The sequence below is a fragment of the Scyliorhinus torazame genome, chromosome 11 (genome assembly GCF_047496885.1).
Source record: "Scyliorhinus torazame isolate Kashiwa2021f chromosome 11, sScyTor2.1, whole genome shotgun sequence".
Classification (NCBI taxonomy): domain Eukaryota; kingdom Metazoa; phylum Chordata; class Chondrichthyes; order Carcharhiniformes; family Scyliorhinidae; genus Scyliorhinus; species Scyliorhinus torazame.
Window position 1 is genome coordinate 113381342 of NC_092717.1, and position 27388 is coordinate 113408729.

Below are 27388 nucleotides of genomic sequence, written 5' to 3' on the forward strand. Positions count from 1 at the left end.
CCATTGTAGGAGAGCAGACATTTAATTATCTTCAAGGCAGAGTTCAACCCCGAAAGTAATACAACAGCTAAATTGGTTACATATACGGGGGAAACCCTAAAGATTTTGAGAAATACATCTGCGGTAGTGACTTATCAGCACCAGTCTACTCAACTACCAATCAGCAACTACTAATCGTGTCGCAAAAAGCCAGGCCCCTAGCCACATGGGGCAAGACTTTGCATCAAAATGTCGAGGCAGAACTTAAACATTTGGAAGAATTGGGAGTCATGGAGCCAGTGCAGTTTTCTGAATGGACTGTCCCCTTACTAAAATTGGACCAAACAGTTCACACTTGTTGGGACCAGAGACTGAGGATCTTGAGACAAAGCTAGTGGGGGGGCCTAACATACACAAAACTATTTGTTTTAACAATTGGAATTGGATGAGGATTCTAGAAAATTTGTAACGATTAAACCCAAAGGTGTTTGTTTCAACACACCCGGTTACCCTTTGGTGGGTCTTCAGCATGTGCTATCATTCAGCATACCATGAAAAGCTTATTGCAAGATCTACCCATTTTGGCAAACCTCAAAGAGGTGCTTTAGAGATTTAAAAAGGCAGGAAGAAGAGAGAGAAGTGTACCTTTCAGTTGGGTTCACTTGGATTTAAAGTGTGGCCCATGGGGCTATACGCTCGAGAAGTAAGAGCTATCAAGGAAGCACCAGCACCCAAGTCTCTCAACATTACTGGCACCATTATATCTGCTTTAAAGAAATTTCAACATTAGTATTGGAGCAAGCCACAAAAAGAAGCCCTTGAGAAAGTCAAACTTGATTTACAACCTTCAGATTTGCAAGTCCATTTCGACCCAAAGAGAGAGATAATCGTCCTTTGGCATAGGGGCAGTGTGATCTCATAGGATGGAAGAAGGCGTAGAATGGCACATTGTTTTTGCGTCATGAACCTAAACTGGTGCCAAGAGAAAATACTCCCAAATTGAGAACGAGGCTCTAGCCATCAATTATGAGGTTAAAAAATTCCACCAGTATGTGTATGGGCGTCAATTTGCGATCATCACAGCGCCAGGGTCCCAGGTTCGATTCCCGGCTTGGGTCACTGTCTGTGTGGAGTCTGCACGTTTTTCCTCCCTATATGCCCGAAAGACATGCTGTTGGGTAATTTGGACATTCTGAATTCTCCCTCAATGTACCCGAACACGCGCCGGAATTTGGCGACTAGGGGCTTTTCACAGTAACTTCATTGCAGCGGTAATGTAAGCCTACTTGTGACAATAAAGGCACAATAGTAGATCCAAGATTAGTCAGTTCCACAACATATTGCTCCAGGAAATTGAGGGGGGCAAAAAAACATTCAACAAACATCTTCCATACGACCTTTGCCAATGTGGTAACTTGAGACCACAAAAGGATAGTATTTGAACACCTTGTTTAAAAGAAAGTACTTCTTTACATAAATAAATAACGAAGTTTAACAATAACAGTAATTCAACAGAACAGTAGTAACTGTAATAACTATGAAAACAGGAGCATTAGTAATACACATCTTGCTTTCGGGGAGGGTACAGAAAAGGTTTATCAGGATGTTGCCTAGTATGGAGGGCATTAGCTATGAGGAGAGGTTCGATAAACTAGGTTTATTCTCACTGGAATGACAGAGGTTGAGGGGTGACCTGATAGAAGTCTACAAAATTATGGTGGAGCATGGACAGAGTGCATAGTCAGAAGCTTTTTCCAAGGGTGAAAGAGTCAATTACTGTTCTCCAGTCGGCCAAGCGTACGCGGAGCTGCAAATGGGACAGCAGCATTTTGCGTGTTTACCAGGATTTGAGCGTGGAGGTGGCCAGAAGGAGGACAGGCTTTAACCAAGTTAAGACGATCCTGTTCAAGAAGCGGGTGAAATTTGGACTGTTATACCCGGCACGTCTTTGGATTACGCACGAGGACCAGCACCATTATTTTGAGTCGCCCGAAGACGCGATGGACTTTGCCAAGAGGAAAGGGCTGGTGCTGAACTGAGAACTTTTTGTTTTAAATTGCAACATTTGAATGATGTTTATATGTTTCGATTACCGTTTCTCTTCTGTATTTGAGTTTGGTTAAGTAAAAGTTATTCGGTTTCTGTTTTGGTGGGGGCAGCTGGTGGGGCTTTTTACTTTGTATTACTTTGATTTACACTATTGTGGGGGGTTTCTGTGTGTTTTTTTTGGGTTGTCTCTTATGTTAATTGGGCGATTGTTTGGGGTCGGTTTGATGAGGGGAGTGGTTTCGATGGGCGGGGGGGGGAAGTGAGGGAACAATAGGTGGGAAACTTCTTGGCGCTGGAGGCAAGGGCCACCAGGCTAGCTGGGTGTGCTAGTCTACGGAAGTGTGTGCACATGATTAGTCTATGGCAGGGGTTAGGTTACAAAGTGTCATTGCTGTGGGGGGGGGGGGGGGGGGGGGGAGGGAAAGAGTTACTCTGTTGACAAGGGAGGGACTTAGGTTTCGGGACAGAGGTCGGGGGTGGGGGCTGCCAGGAGGCGGGCCGATGGAAGCGCGGCGCATGGGCTGGTGGCGGGCCCAGGAAAGGGGATGGCTGATCAGCAGAGGGGGGGGGGGGGGGTCTTGGCCTCCAACTAGGCTGATCACCTGGAATGTTAGAGGGTTGAACGGGCCAGTCAAGAGGGCTCGTGTGTTCGCGCATCTGAGGGCTCTGAAGGAGGACATGGTAATGTTGCAGGAGACACACCTGAAAGTGGCGGATCAAGTCAGGCTAAGGAAGGGTTGGGTCAGTCAGGTATTTCATTCGGGGCTGGACACCAAGACTAGAGGGGTTGCGATTTTGATCAACAAGCGGGTGCAATTTCAGGTGGGCAGTAGGCAGTATAGTCTCGGACGGGGGGGCCCGTACGTCTTGGTTAGCGGTAAGCTGGAGGAGGGGAGGAAGGTAGTTTTGGTTAATGTGTACGTGCCAACGTGGAATTTATAAAGAGGTTGCTGGGAAAGATACCTAACCTGGACTTGCACAAGTTCATTATGGGAGGTGAATTTAACACAGTCATCGAACCCAGCCTGGACCGGTCATGTTCAAAAGCGGGTAGGGTACCAGCAATGGCAAAGGAACTGATAGGGTTCATGGAGCAGGTGGGGGGGGGGGGGGGGGGGGGGGGTCGACCTATGGAGCTTTAGACAGCCGACGGGGAAGGGGTTTTCTTTTTATTTGCATGTTCACAAGGTTTATTCCCGGATAGACTTTTTCATTTTGAGCAGGGATTTGCTGGCGGGGGTGGTGGACTGGGGGTACTCGGCCATCACTATTTTGGATCATGCCCCACACTGGGTGGAACTGCAGGTTAGTGAGGAGAGCTTCCAGCACCCACAATGGAGGTTAGAGGTGGGGTTGTTGGCGGACGAGTCGTTGCGCGAGAGGCTGAGGAAATGCATGCAGAATTACCTGCAGGTTAATGACACGGGGGAAGTCTCATCAGCTGTGGTCTGGGAGGCACTGAAGGCAGTGGGAGAGGGAGCTGATTTTGATCCGGATTCATAGGGTCAGGACGGATAGGGCAGAAACGGACCCGACTGGTAAAGGAGATCTTGCAAATAGACAGGAGGTATGCGGTGACCCCGGGAGTGGAGCTCTTAAGGGAACGTCGGAGGCTGCAGGCGGAGTTCGGGGTGTTGTCCACAGGTAAGGCAGTGGAGCAGCTTAGAAAGGCGAGGGGTGCGTTTTATGAACATGGGGAGAAGGCCAGCAGAATGCTTGCACAGCAGCTGAGGAAGAGGGAGGCAGCCAGCGAAATAGAGAGGGTGGTTGATGGGGATGGGAACTTAGTAGGGGAGTCAGCAGGGCTAAACAGGGCGTTCAGGGACTTTTACAGTAGGCTCTATTGCTCGGAACCCCCCCATGGGGCCGGAGGGGATGAGACGCTTTTTGGATGGACTGACCTTCCCAAGAGTGGGTAGGGAGCTGGTAGATGGGCTGGGGCCCCCGATTAGGGCCGAAGAAACAGTTGAGGGCTTGAAGGTAATGCAGTTGGGTAAAGCCCCGGGGCCGGATGGGTATCCGGTGGAGTTCTATAAAAAGTTCTCGGGGATTTTAGGGCCGTTGCTGGTCAAAGTTTTTCAATGAGGCAAGGGACAGAGGGGTGCTGCCCCCGACGATGTCACAGGCCACTATCTCGTTGATACTGAAGCGGGACAAGAACCCGGAGCTATGCGGGTCATATAGGCTGATCTCCCTGCTTAATGTGGATGCCAAGTTGCTGGCCAAACTTTTGGCCTCCAGGATTGAAGATTGTGTGCCGGATGTTATTATAGATGACCAAACCGGGTTTGTCAAGGGCAGGCAGTTGGTGGCCAATATAAGAAGGCTGGTCAATGTGATCATGATGCCCCCGGAGAGTAGGGAGGTTGAGATAGTTGTGGCAATGGATGCGGAAAAGGCGTTCAACCGGGTGGAGTGGGGTTATTTATGGGAGGAGCTGGGACAATTTGGGTTCGGAAAGGGCTTTATCGACTGGGTCAGGCTGTTGTACCAGACCCCGGAGGCTTGTGTAAGGATGAATAGGACGACCTTTGACTATTTTAGACTGTACTGGGGGACAAGACAGGGGTGCCCCCTCTTCCCACTGCTGTTCGCATTAGCTATAGAGCCGCTGGCAATTGCTCTGAGAGCTTCAAGAGGGGGTGGAACATAAGAGTCTCGCTGTACGCGGACGACCTGCTCTTATACATATCGGATCCAGGGGCAGGGATGGGCGAAATTATGGAGATTTTGGGGGAATTTGTCCGGTTTTCAGGGTATAAACTGAATATGGCAAAGAGTGAGATGTTTGTAGTTCAGGCGAGGGGCCAGGAGGGTCGGCTGAGGGAGCTGCCGTTTAGGTTATTAGGCGACAGTTTCAGGTACTTAGGGATACAAGTGGCGCGCGACTGGGGCTGGTTACACAAGTTGAACTTGTGATGAGGGGCGAGTTTCAGATGAACAGATGAGGGGCGAGTTTCAGAGATGGGATGCGCTCCCGCTGCCGTTAGCTGGGGTGCCGACGGTCAAAATGACGGTCCTACCGAGATGTCGGTTCGTATTTCAGTGTCTCCCAATTTTCATTCCGTGGTCCTTTTTTAAGAGGGTCAATAAAATCATCCTGGGCTTTGCGTGGGCGGGTAAGTCCCCGCGAGTGAAGAAGGTGAAGCTTGAGTGGAACCGGGGGAAGGGGGGCTTGCGCTGCCAAATTTTAACAATTATTACTGGGTGGCTAACATAGCCATGATAAGGAAGTGGGTGGTGGGGGCGGAGTCGGTTTGGGAGTGGATGGAGGCAGCTTTGTGTAGGGGCATCAGTCTAGGGGCTTTGGTAACGGCACCTCTGCCGTTCCCGCCGGCGCGGTACTCCACCAGCCCCGTAGTGGTGGCGGCCTGAGAATTTGGAGTCCGTGGAGGAGGTACGCTGGAGCAGTGGGAGCATCAGTCTGTTCCCCAATATGTGACAATCACCGGTTTGCCCTGGGGAGCTTGGATGGGGGGTTCCGAGTATGGCGAAGGGTGGGAATTGAGAAGATGGGGGACTTGTTTTTATAGGGAAGCTTCCCTAGCTTGAGGGAGGAGAAGTTTGGGCTGGCAAGGGGGAACAAATTTAGATATTTACAGGTGCAGGACTTTCTGCGTAGGCAGGTATCATCCTTCCCACTCCTGCCACTAAGGGGGATCCAGGATAGGGTAGTGTCTGGAGGATGGGTGGGGGAGGGGAGCGTCTCGGACATCTACAAAGAACTCATGGGGGCGGAGGAGACGCAGACTGAGAAGCTGAAGCGCAAGTGGGAGGATGAGCTTGATGGTGAGATGGAGGATGGCTTATGGGCGGACGCGTTGAGCAGGGTCAACGCAACCGCAACATGCGCCAGGCGCAGCTTGATCCAATTCAAGGTGGTCCACCGGGCCCACATGACAGTGGCCCGGATGAGTAGATTCTTTCGGGTAGAGGACAGGTGTGCAAAATGTGCAGGAGGACCAGCGAACCATGTCCACATGTTCTGGGTATGTCCAAAACCTAGGGGATATTGGCAGGGGTTTACGGACGTCATGTCCAGAGTATTGAAAACAAGGGTGGCAATGAGTCCAGAGGTGCGATGTTTGGGATTGCGAAGGACCCGGGAGTCCAGGAGGAGAAAGGGGCTGACATTTTGGCCTTTGCTTCCCTGGTAGCCCGGAGACGGATACTGCTAGCTTGGAGGGACTCAAAGCCCCCGAAGTCGGAGACCTGGCTAATTGACATGGCGAGCTTTCTCGACCTAGAGAAGATTAAGTTCGCCTTGAGGGTCACTGTTAGGGTTCGCCCGGAGGTGGCAACCACTCATCGACTTCTTCGCGGAGAATTAATCGCCAGCAGGGAGGGTGGGGGTTAGGGTAGCGTAGAATAGGGGGTCAATTAGGCGGGATGGGAGTCGGTGATTGCACTATGTTTATTGCTCTTTGTACATTGTTTTATACTGTTGCTTGTAATGCCAAAAATACCTCATTAAAATTGTTTATTAAAAAAAAAGAGTCAATTACTAGGGGACATAGTTTTAAGGTACGAGAGGCAAAGTCTAAAGGAGATGTGCGCCGGAAGTTTTTTTTGTTTACACAGAGGGTAGTGGGTGCCTGGAACTCACTGCCGGAGGTGGTCGTGGAAGCAGGCACGATAGTGACATTTAAGGGGCGTCTTGACAAATACATGAATAGGATGGGAATGGAGGGATGTGGACCCCGGATGCATAGACGGTTTGAGGTTAGATGGGCAGCATGGCCGACGTAGGCTTGGAGGGCCAAAAGGGCCTATTCCGTACTTTTCTTTGTTCTTTCAGATCACCCTCTTGCAGCCCGCCAAACTCATATGCTTAGAACCCCCAGATGTCAGTAAAACAAATACATAGGATATGACTTAAGAGCATTCTGTACTCAAAATTACACTCAAACATTTCTCACCCCTTGAATTTCAATCCCTCATCAGGACTCAAATACAACAAAAATATCTTAATTACACAAAAGTCTGTCGGGAGCTTTGCAATGGCATTGCAACCTACTCAATATCACTGGTGAATCTTGTAACAATTGATCTGGAATCATAGGTAGATTGAGAATCTGAACATGAATGCTCCTCTTCTACTCCCCCAGCAGAGACAACCAGCAAACCTGGAAACACAGGAGCCACTTCCTGGTGGATACCCACAGCAGCATCCACCTTCTGCCATGTTATCTGTAACGGTTGCTGACTCGGAAACCTTTTCTGACTCTTGAGTCATAACATAAATGAACATGGTCTTGGTGTCTGTGAATATCTCCAGTGTTGCAGTCTCATGATCCAATATACTGGACCCCGGTTCAAAATCATTCCTTGTTGTTGCCAAAGTTCCGAATATAAACCCGATCATCCAGTTTGAACTGCCTCTCTTTGGCAGGGTCGTCGTGTCACTACTTCTGCTTCTCTTGGCTTCTGCTCACCTTTGCTCTGAGATCAGGATGAAGCAGATCCAGATAAGACTTTGGCCTTCTACCCAACCACAATTCCGATGGAGAGAGCCGGTTACAATTGTGGCGTGATACGATACTGGAATAAAAATTGAGAGCGTGCGAGTTGTTCAAACTTGAGGAGGGATTGAAGAGAATGGCAGTACAAAGCTCTCAAGAACACTCTGTACTCAAAATTGCACTCTGGTTCAGTCTGTTTGAAGATTAAAATCATTCACAATTAGCCACAGTCTTTGCTTCAACCCCAATATTTTTCTTGTTTAATGCTCGGCCCAATAGTATACCATTAGGCGACTTGTAAACTATTCTACCAGTATTTTCTGACTTGTTATTCCTAATTACCACCCATACTATTGATTCTACTTCTTGATATTCTGAGCGAAGATTCTTTCTCATTAGTGTCGTTAAATCATTCTTTATCAGGGCTACCCTTCTTTTCTAGTCTGCTTGTCTTTTTAGAATATTGAATACATTGGAATATTTATTTCTAACACATGGTCACTTTGTAACCATATCTCTGTAATGGCAATTAGATCTGAACCATTTATCTAAATTTGTGCCACTCGTTCCTCTGTCTTATCGCAGATGATTCCCACATTCAGAGCCTTAAATGTATTTTTTAAACTATTCTCTGCATGGAACATATTTGCTGATTTTATTCCAACCTCACAAGCACATTACATCATGCTAATGCCAAATCAGTAATCAATGAGTGGATTACTACAGAATAGTAGAATAAACTGCAAAGTAATATGAGAATAGGGAAGGGGAGTTTTTCCCCACTATTCCAGGAGATCACGCCTGATCTGCAACGTAATCCCATATGCCACTTTATCCATATTCCTTAAATATTTACAAAATAGTTTATATACCCTATTAAGGTATTAAAAGATATTAAAAGCTACCTTAAAATGAACAGGTACATTCTATGGTTCTTCTGATTTAACCAGAAACACTACAGGCCACAATGAGATCAAATGGGGTTAATCGAGAGACTTCATTGTGAAACAGGAACAAATCACCACAATAAAAGAACCATTCATTAGTAATGAAAAAGCAAAATCTAGATTGTTAAGTTTCTAAACAAAAATCTACATAAAAGAACTCTGAAATGGAAGAATTTGGAATATCTTTTATGCTGATTTAAAAGGGGTACAATCAGCACAATACACAAAGCTACAACAACCCTACTGTTTGCCACTCAAACAGGATATTAGTGAGCATACTGCCTTTATTATGCCAGCATCAAGGAGTTTGGCGGGATGTGGGGGTGCGATGGAAGTAATGCTGTAATGTTCTGTATTATGTAACAGGGCTTTTCCACCAAGCTGAGTCAGTTACTCTCTTTATTGCTAAGAAAAGGTGACTCACCACTGACTTCAAAAGAATTGTGCATATGTGAAAAGAGATAAAACAACACTGCAATAATTCTGCAAATTACACATATGGGCTATGAATGTGGATCATTGATAAATTTTCATTTGGTTGATTTTCCCCCTTCCTACTTTACACTATATTCCACAGCAAACTGAATCTGGTTCTTCTTTGCTGCCTTAAAAGTTAATTTCATCCTACCTAATACATTCTCTCTTGCACCAACAGCCTGCAGTAGCCAAACCTGTGAAATCACAAGTGGATAGCACTGTGGCTTCACAGCGCCAGGGTCCCAGGTTCGATTCCCTGCTGGGTCACTGTCTGTGCGGAGTCTGCACGTTCTCCCAGTGTCTGCGTGGGTTTCCTCCGTGGTTTCCTCCCACAGTCGAAAGACGTGCCGGTTAGGTGGATTGGCCATGATAAATTGCCCTTAGTGACCAAAAAGGTTAGGAGGGGTTATTGGGTTACGGGGATAGGGTGGAAGTGAGGGCTTAAGTGGGTCGGTGCAGACTCGATGGGTCGAATGGCCTCCTTCTGCATTGTATGTTCTATGTAACTGCAGTAGTGGATGAATAAAACAGATATACAATAGAACCTGAAATTCTTGTACTCTAAGTCCCTAGTTATTAAACCCAAATCGACACAAAATTTTGTTGAGGCTAAGAATACAAGAATAAAGAAATAACACACGGGATTTACCGCAAAACCGGTCATATGTTTTGCAGCAGCGGGAGGTGGACCGCCATTGGCTGACAGCACAACCTTCTGGTCCCGCCATTGTCAATGGGGTTTCCCATTGAATGCACTCCTCGACGCTGGGAAACCTATGGCAAGGGTGTGCCATTAGCAGGACCAGAAGATCCCACCAGTATGAACAGCCGGAAAATTCTGGTCAATGATAAAGGTGAATGATAATAGTTAAGCCCACATTAAAATTACAGAATGCAGTTTTGTGAAAGTGCATGAAAACCATGGACAGCAAGAAGTGTTGATACTGTGTGTACGAGGATGATGCCAGAAATGGCAAAATGTAGTCATGACAAAATATTTGAAACACCAAGGAGGAGGAGGAATAGTAGCAGATTCAATAAAGTTAAAAAAGGCTTGCATTTAACGAGAAACTCATGGATCAAGGCACTTTACAGCATGGTCACTCCTGTAATGTAGGGAAATACAGCAGCCAGTTTTGGTCACGAAAACTGTTCGGGTGAATACAGAATTAATATTTCCTCTGGTTACAGAATTAATATTTCCTCTGGTTCAAGAGTCAGTGACAAGAGGCCATCAATTTAAAATTGCAACCAAGACAGCGTGGAATAGGGTGAGAGGACATTCCTTGATAGCACTGAGCTGTTATGGGTTTCCAGAGCATGAAACCCATTTCTACAAGGGGTATTGGGGGCTTCATCTCTGAAAGGAAAAATTCAACAAATATATGGAGCAAAAGATGATATCGGGCTGCAGGGACAACCCACATGAGTAGAATTAGATTTGGACTTCTCGGGCAGTGCACTGCAAATGGCTTATTGCTCATGGTATGTGATTTCATAGGTTCGTGGTCTATTTTGTAAACTTCACAATTTTATGCAAATAAATTGGGTGTATTTTCCCCATATCACATGCTTCAAACTTCTTTAACTCCTAATCTATGACAGCACAAACGCTGAATGCATGATTAATATTTAGCTTTTTAAAATCAGCACTTAAAACTCAACTAATTTAAATAAAAATAAGTAATAAGTATTAATAAGCAACTTGAAATGTGAAGAGTGATTTGAATAAAAACTTTAAATGCTATTTGTTATCTTCAAATGATGCACCAAAATTAAGGCTGAACGCAAAATGCTAAAACTAACAGCAAAAAGGAAAATGAAGTCTATAGTTACTGTCCTCGTGAGTTTTAGAATGTCCAAATGAATTTAGGCAATTTCAATCTGCACACCACACCTCAAAAAATTGCTACTACGAGCATTAAACTGGCAATGTCAGCAAAGGTCACAGGGTTGACAAAGGAAGAATTCAATTTGACACAGTAGAGGTGTTCTCATAAAGCGGAATACAGGGAGCAATTACTTTGCAGTTGCCATTTTAGCCTTTAAAAGTTTTCGCCAGTGGTGTTTGTGTTCCATTCATAAATACTATTAAACCTCACGGGTAACACATAACAAAAACAGATTAAAACTGACCTTTTAATTTGATGTCTACAAAGAACATTGGCAAAACCAGTATATTGTAAATGCAATTCATTCAGACAACTGAATTATAAAATGAATGAATTAGGTCAATAGCAAAATATGCAATTAATGTAACTATAACAGTTGCAATACTAAATGTGCTAGTACAGCTTCATTTGTTCTCAAATATCAATATCACAAAGAGTTTAGACAAAATACTGCAGAACAATTTGCATGCTCAACTGCATTTAGCTTCTGTATACACAAATCTATTTGCTATTGGATTCTGCATGAAGAAATAATGGGTGGGATTCTCTGGCCTCCCTGCGGCATGTTTCTTGATGACAGGAGGCAGGCCGCCATTGGCCAGATCTTCGGATCCCACCGCAGTCAATGGGATCTCCCATTTAGTACCCCCCATGCCTCCAGGAAAGGCGCCATCAGCGGGACCAGTCGGGAGAACTCACCCAATATATTTATTGATTAAATATGATACAGTTCAGGCCTCAGGGCCATGAATTAATGTCTTATTCTCGATGTTAAAATATGAAAAAGATTTTACAAAACACAACCAACTGATAGTTTTGAACAACTTTTATTCATTACCCCAAAACTGGAAAATGTTATAGTTTGAACCACAGATCAGCAAGTGATATAAATAAAGCAATGGAGTGTGTTTAAACTGGAGTATTATTTTTCTTCCACATAAACAAGGCCATAACACCAAACTAATCAACAAAGAAATGGTAGAATTCACTCCCGATAGAGATCAAGCAACAGATTACTGAAAGATCTAATATCTACAATCAAGTCAGTACCATCTGGGGTCCTGAGTTATGAAGAACAAAGAACATTACAGCACAGGAACAGGCCCTTCGGCCCACCAAATCTTCGCCGATCCAGATTCCTTATTTAGACCTATTACTTATTGCCCAAACGATCTATATCCATCCATTCCACACTCGTTCATTTGTCCATCAAGATCCATCTTAAACGTCGCTATCATGCCTGCCTCCACCACCGGCAACGCATTCCAGGAACCCACCACCCTCTGCGTGAAAAACCTTCCCCACACGTCCCCTAAACTTTCCCCCTCTCACCTTGAACCTGTGCCCCTTGTAATTGAACCTTCCACCCTGGGGAAAAGCCTTCTGACTATTCACCCTCTGTACCTCTCGTAATTTTCTAGACCTCAATCAAGTCTCCCCGCAGAACCGGTCTTTCCAACAAAAACAATCCAAGTTTATTCAACCTCTCCTCTTAGCCAACACCCTCCAGACCAGGCAAGATCCTGGTAAACTTTCTTTGCACTCTCTCCAAAACATCTATGCCCTTCTGGTAGTGTAGCAACCAGAACTGCACACAATATTCCAAATGTGGCCGAACTAAAGTTTTATACAACTATAACATGACCTGCCAACACTTGTACTCAATGCCCCAGTCGATGAAGACAAGCATGCCGTATGGCTTCTTGACCACCTTATCCACCTGCATTATCACTTTCATGGAACTATGGATCTGAACGCCCAATTATTCAAAACAATTCTGCCTCACACGGCAAAATAATAATGCGATAATGATCATAAATTTAGAAAGTTAGTCTTACATCAATGGTGGGCAAGTAGAATCATCCCCGAGAGTCACATAGAAAGGCATGGACTAGTCAGGGATAGTCAGCATGGATTTGTTGAAGGAAAATTTGCCTCACAAATTATTTGAGGAAGTGACAAGAAGGGTTGATGAAGGTAGTGCAGTGGATGTTGTGTACATGGATTTTAGCAAGGCATTGAACAAGGTCCTACTTGGCAGATTGGTCATAAAAAGTAAAAGCCCAAAGAAATTGAGAAGTCTATTGCCCCTTTAAAAAGTAGCAACATCCAGATCTCCTGAAGATACAAGAAGAAAATTCAAGATTCCAAATTACCACACCCATACTTAAAAACATAAGTATCAGTTATTAAAATTACTTAGCAAAAAAAGAACAGAGGATGTTGGAAAAACTCAGCAGGTCTGGCAGCATCTGTAAGGAGAGAAAGTAGAGTTAATGCTTAGAGTCCTTATGATAACCCTGAAACAAAAGTAATTTTTTACAAAAATGAAAATCAACATGCAGTAGTATTGTCATGTCAGAGTACCTTTAAGAAATGGATGTTTAAGCAATGTACCTTTATGAAATGGAGCTGATCATATTACTGAAGTGATGTCAGAGGGTGGGGGGAGCTGAGCACACTTTTGCTTTTTGAGTTTCAGTTTGAGAGAGCAGCTTGGGGTGTGTCTGTGTGTTTCCAGTGAGCTGCATGAAGAAAACAAAGGGGTTGCAGCTGAAGTAACCAAAAGCAGCAGCACGGTTAAACCCTTTCTCACTATATATATTGAATGTAACCTAATGTACTCTTGTTTGAAGGTTGGTTAAGTCTTTTGGATGTTAAAAGGACAGCTGAAATGCTTTCTTAGTCTTTGGTGATTATCTTTGAATTAATGGGTGTTAAGATATTCAATGATGTGGAGATGCCGGCGTTGGACTGGGGTGAGCACAGTACGAAGTCTTACAACACCAGGTTAAAGTCCAACAGGTTTGTTTCGATGTCACTAGCTTTCGGAGCGCTGCTCCTACCTCAGGTGAATGAAGAGGTATGTTCCAGAAACATATATATAGACAAATTCAAAGATGCCAGACAATACTTGGAATGCGAGCATTAGCAGGTGATTAAATCTTTACAGATCCAGAGATGGGGTAACCCCAGGTTAAAGAGGTGTGAATTGTGTCAAGCCAGGACAGTTGGTAGGATTTCGCAGGCCAGATGGTGGGGATGAATGTAATGCGACATGAATCCCAGGTCCCGGTTGAGGCCGCACTCATGTGTGCGGAACTTGGCTATAAGTTTCTGCTTGGCGATTCTGCGTTGTTGCGCGTCCTGAAGGCCGCCTTGGAGAACGCTTACCCGGAGATCAGAGGCTGAATGCCCTTGACTGAAGTGTTCCCCGACTGGAAGGGAACATTCCTGCCTGGTGATTGTCGCGTGATGAACGGACATCGCGCGACAATCGATGGTTGTTTTTAAAAGGTTTCAAGATATTCAATGGTTGTTTTAAAAAGGTTAACTTGAGTTGATAGAATAAACATTGTTTTGTTTTAAAAAACACTTGTCCATTTATGCTGTATCACACCTATAGAATGCACCGTGTGCTCCCCACACCACAATCTATTAAAAGTTGTGGGTCAGTTGAACTCCATGCTACACTTTGGGGTTCTCTAAACTCTGACCCATAACTCATCAGGGATAAAAGCCTATCTATTGGATTGGCTTAGTGAACCTAATGACAGTGAGGGGTGAGCATTTCAGGTGTGGTATTTTAGTTTACGTGGGGAGTATGTTGTGGACAATGGCTCTTTCAGAGGCTCAGAGGTTTTTGGGGGTAGACACGATAACACGCAGTACCTTACGGACGAGACTAAAAGCAGACTGTTAGATTTGGCAAAAACATTGCAATTAACATTGCCTGGCAAAATGCGAAAAGATGAGGTACTTATCGCGGTAGCTGAGCATTTACATTTGCCGGAGATACATCCTGACGCATTAGAAATGGCAAGGCTCCAGTTGCAGATTAAGAAAAAGAATTAAAGCAACTTAAACATAAAAAAGAATTAAAGCAGCTTGAATATGCAATGACAGAAAAAGAAAGAATAGTCCTAGCAGAACAAAAAGAAATAGAAAGGGAAATACAGATCAGGGAAAAAGATAAAGAGAGTTTGAACTTCGGAAAATGGCCATGAAACATGACAGTCAGTTAAAATTGGCAGACATAAAGGGAAACGTACAGTTGGATGAGGATAGTGAGACAGAGCGTCATAGTCAAAGACGTGCTGGGGATCTATTTAAATATGTACAAGCATCGCCAAGGTTTGACGAGAAGGAGGTAGAAGCCTTTTTCATTTAATTTGAGAAGGTAGCTAAACAAATGAAATGGTCACAGGACATGTGGGTATTACTGATTCAAACAAAGCTGGTAGGTAGAGTTAATGAAGTGTTTGCATCACTACTGGAGGAGGTATCTGAAACGTATGAAGAGGTGAAAAAATCCATCTTAGGTGCATATGAACTAGTGCCTGAAGCTTACAGACAAAGGTTTAGAAATTTAAGGAAAGAATTTGGTCAAACATACATGGAGTTTGAAAGGCTCAAACAGAGTAATTTTGATAGGTGGATAAGGGCTTTGAAAATAGACCAAACGTATGAAGCTCTCAGAGAAATTATACTTTTGGAGGAGTTTAAAAATTTAATTCTTGATATAGTGAGAACTCATGTGGAAGAGCAGAGGGTTAAAACTGCGAGATTAGCAGCAGAAATGGCAGATGATTATGAATTAGTTCATAAATCAAAGATTGATTTCCGACATCAGTTTCAGCAGTGAGGGATAGAAACTGGAGACATGAGAAATACTCAAGTGGTAAAGGTAAAGGTGATCTGATGGGAGACAATAAAGAGAGTGTACCTCAGATTAAAAAAGAAATCCAGGAGGGTGGAAGAGACATGAAAAGTTTCAAATGTTTTCACTGTAATAAACTAGGCCAAGTAAAGTCACAGTGTTGGTGGTTGAAGAAAAGCACTGGGAAGGCTGATGTGGTAAAACAGGATAAGACAGTGAGGTTTGTTAGAGTGGTAAAGGAAAGCCCAAGGGAAGCGAAGGAGGTGCAAAAGATTGTACAGCCTGATCAAGAGGTGATTGATAAGAAGGTGCCAGATCTCTTTAAAGAATTTACTCGTGTGTGTAAAGTTTGCTCATGTGTATCAGGAGGAGCAGGTAAAGAAGTCATAATTTTAAGAGATACAGGAGCTAGTCAATCTTTAATGGTAAGAGATGAGGAGTTATGTAGTTTGGGAAGAATGTTGCCACAAGGAGGTGGTAATATGTGGAATTCAGGGTGGGAGGAGTAGTGTTCCATTATATAAGGTAAGGTTGGAAAGTCCAGTGAAGAGTGGTGAAGTGGTAGTAGGAGTAATAGAGAAACTATCTTGTCCAGGAATACAGTTTATCTTGTGTGGGATTTTTCCGGATTGTGTAGTAACAAGGTCGCAAAGTCACAGGTTAAGACAAGAGGAGAAATCAAAGAGTGAAGATGAAGTCGAAGTGCAATTACTAGAAACGATTTTTGATCAGATGGTTGAAAAAGAACAAGAACAGGTGGAGGATGAGGCGGATATTTTTAGTTCTGGCAGAGTTACAACAGAAAGATGTAGAAATAAAACGGATGTATCAGAAAGCATATACGGAATTGGAATCGGAGTGTATACCAGAGTGTTATTACCGTAAAAGTGATGTCTTGATGAGAAAATGGAGACCTGTACATCTGCAGGCGGATGAAAAGTGGGCAGAAGTTCATCAAGTAGTATTGCCGGTAGGGTATAGAAAGGACGTGTTGCGAGTGGCACATGAGGTACCAGTGGGAGGTCATTTGGGGAGAAGGAAAACTCAAGTTAAAATCCAGAAACATGGCCTGGATGTTAAAGATGTTAAAGATGTAGTTAAATTTTGTCAATCATGTCACACATGTCAAGTGATAGGGAAACCTCAGGCAGTGATAAAACCAGCGCCCTTAATACCCATTCCAGCATTTGAGGAACCTTTTACAAGGGTCCTAATTGATTGCGTAGGACCGCTTCTTAAAACGAAAAGTGGGAATCAATATCTTTTGACTATAATGGATGTGTCTACTAGGTTTCCAGAGGCCATTGCAGTACGTAATATTACAGCAGTACATAATATTACAGCTAAAAAGATTGTGGAGGAGTTACTTAAATTATTTACTAGATATGGACTACCCACAGAAATACAATCGGATCAAGGATCAAATTTTACCTCAAAGTTATTCAAAGAAGTTATGGATAGCTTAGGAATAATACAATTTAAATCAACTGCGTACCATCCAAAATCGCAAGGACCGTTAGAAAGGTGGCATCAGACATTAAAGACAATGTTAAGGGCTTATTTTCAAGATTATCCAGAGGATTGGGATAAAGGAATTCCATTTGTACTGTTTGCAATTAGGGATGCACCTAATGAGTCAACCAAATTCAGTCCTTTTGAACTAATTTTTGGTCATGAGGTAAGAGGACCACTTAAATTGATTAAGGAAAAATTGATGAGTGAGAAATCGGAAATTACATTATTAAATTACGTGTCAAATTTTAGGGAACAATTAAATAGATTAGGTGAATTGGCTAGACAACATTTGAAAGTTGCACAAAATGTGTTGAAACGGGTAGCAGACAAGAAATCCAAAGTTTGTCGTTTTGCCAGTGGAGATAAAGAACAAAGAACAAAGAACCGTACAGCACAGGAACAGGCCCTTCGGCCCTCCACACCCGTGCCGACCATGCCGCCCGACTAAACTACAATCTTCTACACTTCCTGGGTCCATATCCCTCTATTCCCATCCTATTCATGTATTTGTCAAGATGTCCCTTAAATGTCACTATCGTCCTTGCTTCCACCATCTCCTCCGGTAGCGAGTTCCAGGCACCCACTACCCTCTGCGTAAAAAACTTGCCTCGTACATCTACTCTAAACCTTGCCCCTCTCACCTTAAACCTATGCCCCCTAGTAATTGACCCCTCTACCCCGGGGAAAAGCCTCTGACTATCCACTCTGTCTATGCCCCTCATAATTTTGTAGACCTCTATCAGGTCTCCCCTCAACCTCCTTCGTTCCAGTGAGAACAAACCGAGTTTATTCAACCACTCCTCATAGCTAATGCCCTCCATACCAGGCAACATTCTGGTAAATCTCTTCTGCACCCTCTCTAAAGCCTCCACATCCTTCTGGTAGTGTGGCAACCAGAATTGAACACTATACTCCCAAGTGTGGCCTAACTAAGGTTCTATACAGCTGCAACATGACTTGCCAATTCTTATACTCAATGCCCCGGCCAATGAAGGCAAGCATGCCGTATGCCTTCGTGACTACCTTCTCCACCTGTGTTGCCCCTTTCAATGACCTGTGGACCTGTACTCCTAGATCTCTTTGACTTTCAATACTCTTGAGGGTTCTACCATTCACTGTATATTCCCTACCTGCATTAGACCTTCCAAAATGCATTACCTCACATTTGTCCGGATTAAACTCCATCTGCCATCTCTCAGCCCAAGTCTCCAAACAATCTAAAACCTGCTGTATCCTCTGACAGTCCTCATCACTATCCGCAATTCCACCAACCTTTGTGTCGTCTGCAAACTTACTAATCAGACCAGTTACATTTTCCTCCAAATCATTTATATATACTACAAACAGCAAAGGTCCAAGCACTGATCCCTGTGGAACACCACTGGTCACAGCCCTCCAATTAGAAAAGCATCCTTCCATTGCTACTCTCTGCCTTCTATGACCTAGCCAGTTCTGTATCCACCTTGCCAGCTCACCACTGATCCCGTGTGACTTCACCTTTTGTACTAGTCTACCATGAGGGACCTTGTCAAAGGCCTTACTGAAGTCCATATAGACAACATCCACTGCCCTACCTGCATCAATCATCTTAGTGACCTCCTCGAAAAACTCTATCAAGTTAGTGAGGCACGACCTCCCCTTCACAAAACCATGCTGCCTCTCACTAATATGTCCATTTGCTTCCAAATGGGAGTAGATCCTGTCTCGAAGAATTCTCTCCAGTAATTTCCCTACCACTGAAGTAAGGCTCACCGGCCTGTAGTTCCCTGGATTATCCTTGCTACCCTTCTTAAACAGAGGAACAACATTGGCTATTCTCCAGTCCTCCGGGACATCACCTGAAGACAGTGAGGATCCAAAGATTTCTGCCAAGGCCTCAGCAATTTCCTCTCTAGCCTCCTTCAGTATTCTGGGGTAGATCCCATCAGGCCCTGGGGACTTATCTACCTTAATATTTTTTAAGACACCCAACACCTCGTCTTTTTGTTTTAGTGTTGTTACCAGTGGTAGGCGAGCCTTTAAAAGCTAGGTTTTGTGGACCTAATCAGATTGAAAGGAAATTAAATGAGGTGAATGATGTGGTAAAAACACCAGATAGAAGGAAGACTCACTGACTGTGTCATGTGAATATGCTTAAAAGGTACTTTGAAAGGGAAGGAGAGAAAAAGGAGGTTTTAATGATTCTAACTCAAAGTGACGAACCAAATCCAGATGACTGTGAATTTGACCTACCTCAAATTAAATTGGAAAATGAGGATGTTCTTAAAAATTGGGATACATTGTTAAGTTACCTTCCAGAGGAAACACGAACTTACCTGAAAGAGTTATTGATATCACATGGGCAAGTTTGTAGACATAAATTGGGAGGTACTAAAATGGCTATACATGATGTAGATGTGGGAAATGCTGTTCCTATCAAACAACATCCATATAGACTTAATCCTTTAAAATTGGTACAGGTTAACAAAGAGATAAGAGTATGCTTAAAAATGGCATAATTGAAGTGGGTTGCGGCCAATGGAGCTCACCCATAGTGATGGTACATAAACTAGACAGGACCCAACGGTTGTGTGTGGACTATAGAAAAGGTGAATGCAGTTACAAGAACGGACTCGTATCCTATCCCACATTTGGAGAATTGCATTGAGAAAGTGGGACAATCCGCTTTTATTTCCAAATTGGATTTACTAAAGGTTACTGGCAGGTACCTTTATCCATAAGGGCGAAGGAGATTTCAGCTTTTGTGACTCCAGATGGTATATACCAATTCAAAGTTATGCCATTTGGCATGAAAAACGCCCCAGCCACATTTAAATGGTTAACTAATACAGTCGTTTCAGGATTACCCAATTGTGCGGTATATATCGACGATCTGGTAGTTTTCCGCCAGACATGGAAAGAACATTTAAAACATCTGATGAGTTATTCGATCGACTTCAGGAGGCGGGTTTGGTGATAAACCTAGCCAAAAGGGAATTTGGAAAAGCCCAAGTCACTTACCTTAGCCATACAATCGGACAGGGTCGATTGGTCCCACAGGATGTGAAAACGAAAGTTATTGGGGAGCTTCTGATACCCTCGACACGACGGGAAATAATGCAAATTCTTGTAATGAGTGAATTTTACCGGAAATTTGTACTAAATTTTAGCAGTGTGGTTGCTCCACTGATGGACTTGCTCAAGAAGCATAACAAATTCCAGTGGACAGCGGAATGTCAACAGGCATTTGACGGCCTGAAGGCTGTGTTAACCACTGCTCCTGTGTTAGTCATCCCAAATTATACCAAACCATTCAAAGTGGCTGTTGATGCGAGTGATGTGGGCGTAGGTGCGGTGGTTCTACAAGACGACAATGAAGGGCTAGAGCGGCCTGTTGGTTATTTTTCAAAGAAATTGAATTCTCACCAGAAGACGTATTCGACGATTGAGAAGGAGACTTTGATTTGGTGCTGGCTTTGCAACATTTTCACATTTATGTGACCAGCAATCCGTCTGACACCATTATATATACTGATCATAATCCATTGACGTTTTTGGAGCGATTCCGGAATAACAACGTGAGGCTGTTTCTTTGGAGTATATTGTTACAGCCATTTCATTTAAAAATAGTACATGTGGCAGGACGGGAAAACGTGATAGCCGATGCTTTGTCACGAATGTGATGAGTGGAGGGATTTTGGTTGGAGGAAGAAAAACGAAAAAAATAAAAAATGGACTATATTATTATACCTGTTTGTGTGTGTTGTTTTTTTTTTAAACCGGGAAAGTGTTTTTACCGTGTGCATTTCTTAATTGATGGTGCAAAGGTGAAAAATGAAACCATCTTGAAGTTGATGGGGGCTTTTTTTCTTGGAGGAGGTGTCATGTGAGAGTACCTTTAAGAAATGGATGTTTAAGCAATGTATCTTTAAGAAATGGAGCTGATCATATTACTGAAGTGATGTCAGAGGGTGGGGGGAGCGGAGCTCACTTCTGCTTTTTGAGTTTCAGTTTGAGAGAGAGCAGCTTGGGTGTGTCTGTGTTTCCAGTGAGCTGCATGAAGAAAACAAAGGGGCTGTAGTGGAAGTAACCAAAAGCAGCAGCACGGTTGAACCCTTTCTCACTATATATATTGAATGTAACCTAATGTGCTCTTGTTTGAAGGTTGGTTAAGTCTTTTGGATGTTAAAATGACAGCTGAAATGCTTTCTTAGTCTTTGGTGATTATCTTTGAATTAATGGGTGTTATGATATTCAATGGTTGTTTTAAAAAGGTTAACTTGAGTTGATAGAATAAACATTGTTTTGTTTTAAAAAACACTTGTCCATTTATGCTGTATCACACCTATAGAATGTGCCGTGTGCTCCCCACACCACAATCTATTAAAAATTGTGGGTCAGTTGAACTCCATGCTACACTTTGGGGTTCTCTAAACTCTGACCCATAACAGTATAGTATTCATAATAAAGACAGAGGCATTTAGGGACAAGTTTTCTCATTGTATGTTCAGGGAATGTTTATTACCTTTGCTTCTCTGACCTTGTGAGATGCTCAAATAAAAGGGAAAAACACAATTATCTTTTGATTAAAAACCTGTGCAGAGTAACAGATAGATCCTCCTGTAAATCTAAGCAAATGTCAAAGATAAGGAGAGTTGTAAGGAAATTGTATTGGTTTAATACAAAGCATTCGATAACTGAAAAATAGTTGATCTTAGTAGGGTAGGCGAAATCTCATGTACATGGTCGGCAACTTAAGTCACCAGATATATTGCTTCTTCAGTACAGTGCTACATATCTGAACGTTTTCCAAATACTGATGCTCAGTAATTCTTCACAAGTTTCTGAAACCTAAAAACTTAGAAGACCTATTATTAAGGAAAAGGTCTGTTTCCAGAAAATAGGTCAGACATTTATTTCAAAATTACCCAACTTCCTCAGAATAGGAAGACAAACTCCTAATTTCTAGTAAACATTTATAGTAGTTTCTCCATCATCCATAATAAACAGTTACTGTTAGATCAACCAATTATGACCAACAACTTGAAAACTGATTTAAAATGCTTGGACTCCAGAACATTGCGGAATTTGACAGAAGGAATTTGAAAGTACACAAATCAAGAGGCCGACCATAAGACCACATCATATACAGGGGAGGAAGGTCATTTGACCCATCCTACCTCATCCATCAGAATAACCATAATCTACAATTGTTATATCAAGTTGCTTCTTAAATTATTCTAGAGTTTTCAATTCCAAAATCCCAGGTACTTTTTTTAAAATTTAGAGTACCCAATTATTTTTTTCCCCAATTAAGGGGCAATTTAGCATGGCCAATCCACCTAGCCTGCATATCTTTGGGTTGTGGGGGTGAAACCCATGCAAACACGGGGAGAAAGTGCAAACTCCACATGCACAGTGACCCAGAGCCGGGATCGAATCTGGGACCTCGATGCTGTGAGGCAGCAGTGCCAACCACTGTGCCACTTTGCAGCCCTTTTAAGATCCCAGGTACTGATTGTTCATTGCATGAATAATTACCTCCTGATACCAGTCCTAATATTACTTTTGACTCTTTAAACCAGTCTCTCCTTGGTCTACTTCCAGTTTAATTTAAAGCATTCCAGATGAATTTTTTTTGCCACCAAATCATTTGCAATATTACATACCATTACAGGCCGAAGAAACGAGAGTCTCACCAGTTATGCTTCATTAGTCAGATACCAATACGGAAGATCAGCCTTGTGACTCTCCCCTGCATTGAATGGTTCCCTTGTGCCTTGCACATTACACAAAGTGCAGCTTTAACAGGACGCTCGCTATACATCATGATCAAAAATTCCTCTGACTGTCATCCTACTGTTTTAACTTTGTGGTTGAAATTTTTATTGGTTTTGCTGATTGCTGCTCTGCATTGGTTGCTTGTACATTTATTTGTGTGTTATTTTAAACCTCTTTCCAATTTTACCCGAACCTATTTCAACATAATTTGCTACGTCACAATTTTTTGTTCCCTACATGCAATACTTTATACATTTAACTGCAATAAATTTTTATCTCCCATTGTTCAGCCCACTCTTTTTTTTGGGACTCCTTTTGTATTTTCTGAGCCGGCTCCTTTAAAGAACAAAGATAAAAGAAAAGTACAGCACAGGCACAAGCCCCTCGGCCCTCCAGGCCTGTGCCGATCATGATGCCCTAACTGAAAAAAAAAAACCTTCTGCATTTACTCGGCCTGTATCCCTCTATTTTCTCCATATTCATGTATCCATCCAGATGCCTCTTAAATGTTGCTAATGTGCCTGCTTCCACCACATCCTCTGGCAGCGTGTTCCAGGCACCCACCAATCTGTGTGTGAAAAACCTACCCGCACATCTCCCTTAAACTTTCCCCCTCTCACCTTGAACTTGTGGCCCCTTGTAATTGACACTTCCAACCTTGGAAAAAGCCTGTGACTATCCAAGTCTATGCCTCTCATAATTTTGTAGACCTCAATCAGGTCTCCCCTCAGCCTCCGTCTTTCCAGTTTATTCAACCTCTCCTCATAGCAAACACCCTTGAGACCACGCAACATCCTGGTGAACCTTCTTTGCACTCTCTCCCAAGTTTCCACGTCCTTCTGATAATGCAGTGACCAGAACTGCACACAATACTCCAAATGTGGCATAACCAAGGTTTTATATAGCTGCAACATGATTTCCCAACTCTGTACTCAATGCCCCGGCTGATGAAGGCAAGCATGTCATATGCCTTCTTAATCACCTTGGTCACTTGTGTTGTCACTTTTAGGGAACTGTGGACCTGCACGCCCAGATCTTTCTCTATGTTAATGTTCCTAAGGATGATTTCCAATCTATCTATATCCTGTTGTATCTACTGGCAATCCTCAGCACTATCAGCAACTCACTAACTCACTAATCAGACCATCCACATTTTCCTCCAGATCATTTATATATGCCACAAAGAACAGAGGTCCCAGAACTGATCCCTGCGGAACACCACAAGCTATAGATCTTCATTCAGAAAAACACCCTTCCACTGCTGCACTCTTGTCTTCTAAATCAAGTCAGTTCTGTATCCATCTAGCCAGCCCACCCTGAATCCCATGTGATTTTAGTTTTTGTGTCAGTCTGCCATGTGGGACCTTGTCAAACTAAAGTCCATTGCCCTTCCCTCATCAATTTTCTTCGTCACCTCTTTAAAAAACGCAATCAAGTTGGTGAGACATGACCTTCCCCGTACAAAACCATGCTACCTGTCACTAACTAGTCCATTTTCCTCTAAATGTGCATACACCCTGTCCCTCAGTATCTTTTCCAAAAGCTTCCCCACCACGGAGGTCAGGCCCACCGGCCTATAATTTGCTGGATTGTCCCTGCTACCTTTCTTAAACAAGGGAATATGGCTATTCTCCTGTCGTCTGGAAGCTCGTCGGTGGTCAAAGAGGATGTGAAGATATCCGTTAGGGTGCCAGCTATTTCGATGGAGGCAGCGTCATGTAACAACACCAGTCTGGGAGCATTGGTAACGGCACCACTGCTGTTTTCGCCGGCCTGATACTCCACAAGTTGAGTGGTAGTGGCGGCTCTGAGGGCAGTGGAGGAGATATGAGAGTGGAGGGAGCATCAATTTGGACCCCTATTTATAACAACCACAGGTTTGTACCGGGTAGGCTAGATGGCGGGTTCCGGAGTTTGCAGAGGGCAGGAATTAGAAAGTTGAAGGATCTATTTATAGATGGGAGCTTTCCCAGCTTGAAAGCTTTGGAGGATAAATTTAAATTGCCAGCAGGGAATGGTTTTAGGTATTTGCAGGTGCGCAACTTCCTGAGAAAACAGGTGCCGGCCTTTCCGCTGCTGTCGCCACGGGAGATACAGGATAGAATAGTTTCCAGTACCTGGGTGGGAGAGGGGAAGGTATCGGATATTTACCAGGAGCTTTCGGAGGCGGAGGAAACTCCGGCGGAGGAGCTTAAGGGCAAGTGGGAGGAGGAGCTAGGAGGAGAGATAGAGGCGGGTCTATGGGCAGATGCCCTAAGCAGGGTTAATACATCCTCATCATGTGCCAGGCTTAGCCTGATACAATTTAAGGTAGTCCACCGGGCACACGTGACACATGACAGTGGCTAGGATCAGCAAGTTTTTCGGGGTAGAGGATAAGTGTGCGAGGTGCGCGAGAAGCCCAGCAAATCATGTCCACATGTTTTGGGCATGCCTGAAGCTTAGAGGGTTTTGGCAGGGTTTTGCGAAGGCAATGTCCACTGTGCTAAAAACACGGGTGGTGCAGAGTCCGGAGGTAGCGATTTTTGGAGTGTCGGAAGATCCGGGAGTTCAGGGGGTAGCCCAGAGACGGATCTTATTAATGTGGAGGGACTCAAAGCCCCCGAGTGTAGAGACCTGGGTTAGAGACATGGCTGGGTTTCTCAGTCTTGAGAAAATAAAGTTTGCCTTAAGAGGGTCAATGTTTGGGTTCTCCCGGAGGTGGCAGCCGTTCGTCGACTTTCTCGGGGAAAATTAAAAATGTCAGCAGATGCAGTATTCCGGGGGGGGGGAATGTTTATTTGACCTTGTTGATGTCATTGTTTTTGTTACTGTTGTAAAAAATTTCAAATACCTTATAAAATATTTTTTAAAAAGGTGCCAGCTATTTCTCCCCTTGCCTCCCGCAGTAACCTGGGATAGAACCCATCTGGCCCCAGGGACTTGACTACCTTGGGGTACTCAACACTTCCTCCTTTGATATATGGACGTTCTCAAGAGAGTTCACACACCTATCTCTGACCTCAACATCCATCATGTCCTGGTGAATACCAATACAAAGTACTCATTAAGGATCTCACCCACTTCCCTCCATTGTCCTTAAGTGGGTCTACTCTTTCTCTTGCTCCTAATGTACGCATAAAAAGCCTTGGGATTCTCCTTGACCATGTTTGCTGAAGACATTTCATGGCCCCTTATAGCCCTCCTAATTCCACGTTTAAGTTCCTTCCTACTTTCACTGTACTCCTCAAGGGCTTTGTCAGTTTTTAAATACCGAGACCTATCATATGCTTCCTTTTTCCTTTTGACTAAGCTTACAATTTATCTCGTCATCTATGGTTCCCGAATTCCTGCCATTTCTATCCTTCATTTTTACAGAGACATGCCTGTCCTGCACTTCAATCAACTGGCCTTTAAAAGCCTCCCACAAGTCAGACGGGGATTTGCCCTCAAATAGCCGCTCCCAATCCACATTCTCCAGTTTCTGTCTAATTTGGATGTAATTGGCCCTCACCCAATTAAGCCCCTCACCTGCAGGCCACTCTTGTCCTTATCCATGACTGCTCAAAATCTTATGGAATTATGGTCGCTAAGCCTAAAATGTTCCCCCACTGAATCATTGATCACCTGGCCTGGCTCATTCCCCAATACCAAGTCTAGTAAGGCCCCCTCCAAGGTTGGATTGTCAACATACTGTATCAAAAAGCCACCCTAGGCACATCTGACAAACTGCTCTCCATCTGTGCCATTGGCTGGAAGTGATTCCCATCAATATGTAAAAGTTAAAAATCCCCCATCACAACTACCCTGCGTTTTTCACACCATCTCAGTATCTGACTACACAACTACTACTCTTGTCTCCTGCGGGCTGTTGAGAGGTCTATAGTACACGTCCAACATTGTGATTTCACCCTTCTTATTGCTGAGCTCCACCCACAATGCCTCACGACAAGGTCCCTCCAATGTGTCCTCCCTCAAACCTGCTCCCTAATCAGCAATGCATCTCCCCCACCTCTTTTGTTTCACCTTCTATCCCGCCTAAAACAACGAAATCCCAGAACATTAAGCCGCCAGTCCCGTCCCTCCTTTAACCATGTCTCCGTAATTGCAATTACATCATAGTTCCATGCGGTAATCCAGGCTCTCATTTCATCTGTTTTACCTGTTATACTTCTTGCATTGAAGCTAATGCATTCCAGACCTACAGTCCCGCTGAGCCCTGCAGCTTCCCTCTGCCTGTTCTTACTTACTCTTATGTTTATCTCAGTCTTACTTTTTTCCCCAGACTCTCACACTTACTGGCATGCTGTTCCGGTTCCCACCCCCTGCCACACTAGTTTAAAGCCTCCCGAACAGCACTAGCAAACCTCCCGCCCAGGATATTGATGACCCTCCAGTTCAGGCGCAACCCGTCCTTCCTGTACAGATCCCACCTTCCCCAGAAGACAGCCCAGTGATCCAAATATCTATAGCCCTCCGTCTTACACCAGCTCTGTAGCCAGGGAGATAACTGTACTATCTCCCTGTTCCAAGCCTCACGAGCATGTGACATGGGGAGTAATCCTGAGGTTACTACCCTAGGGGTCCTGCATTTTAGCTCCTGACCCAACTCCCTGAATTTCTAGTTTGGTAGCATCTGCAAATTTGACCAGTTTACATTGAATTTCT

The 27388-nt window shown here is 43.8% G+C and overlaps 1 protein-coding gene across 6 annotated transcripts in view; it reads right to left on the reverse strand.

Moving 5' to 3' along the window:
• Window positions 1–27388, reverse strand: part of sgk3 (serum/glucocorticoid regulated kinase family member 3) — a 212814-nt gene that overhangs the window by 165362 nt on the left and 20064 nt on the right. The window contains exon 1 of one of the 6 annotated variants that reach the window (XM_072467637.1): window positions 625–642. The exons of the other annotated variants lie outside the window; for them this stretch is intronic. The gene's annotated coding sequence lies outside the window, so the exon portion shown is untranslated. Of the gene's footprint in view, window positions 1–624; window positions 643–27388 lie in introns of those variants that run through there. 6 annotated transcript variants of the gene reach the window in all.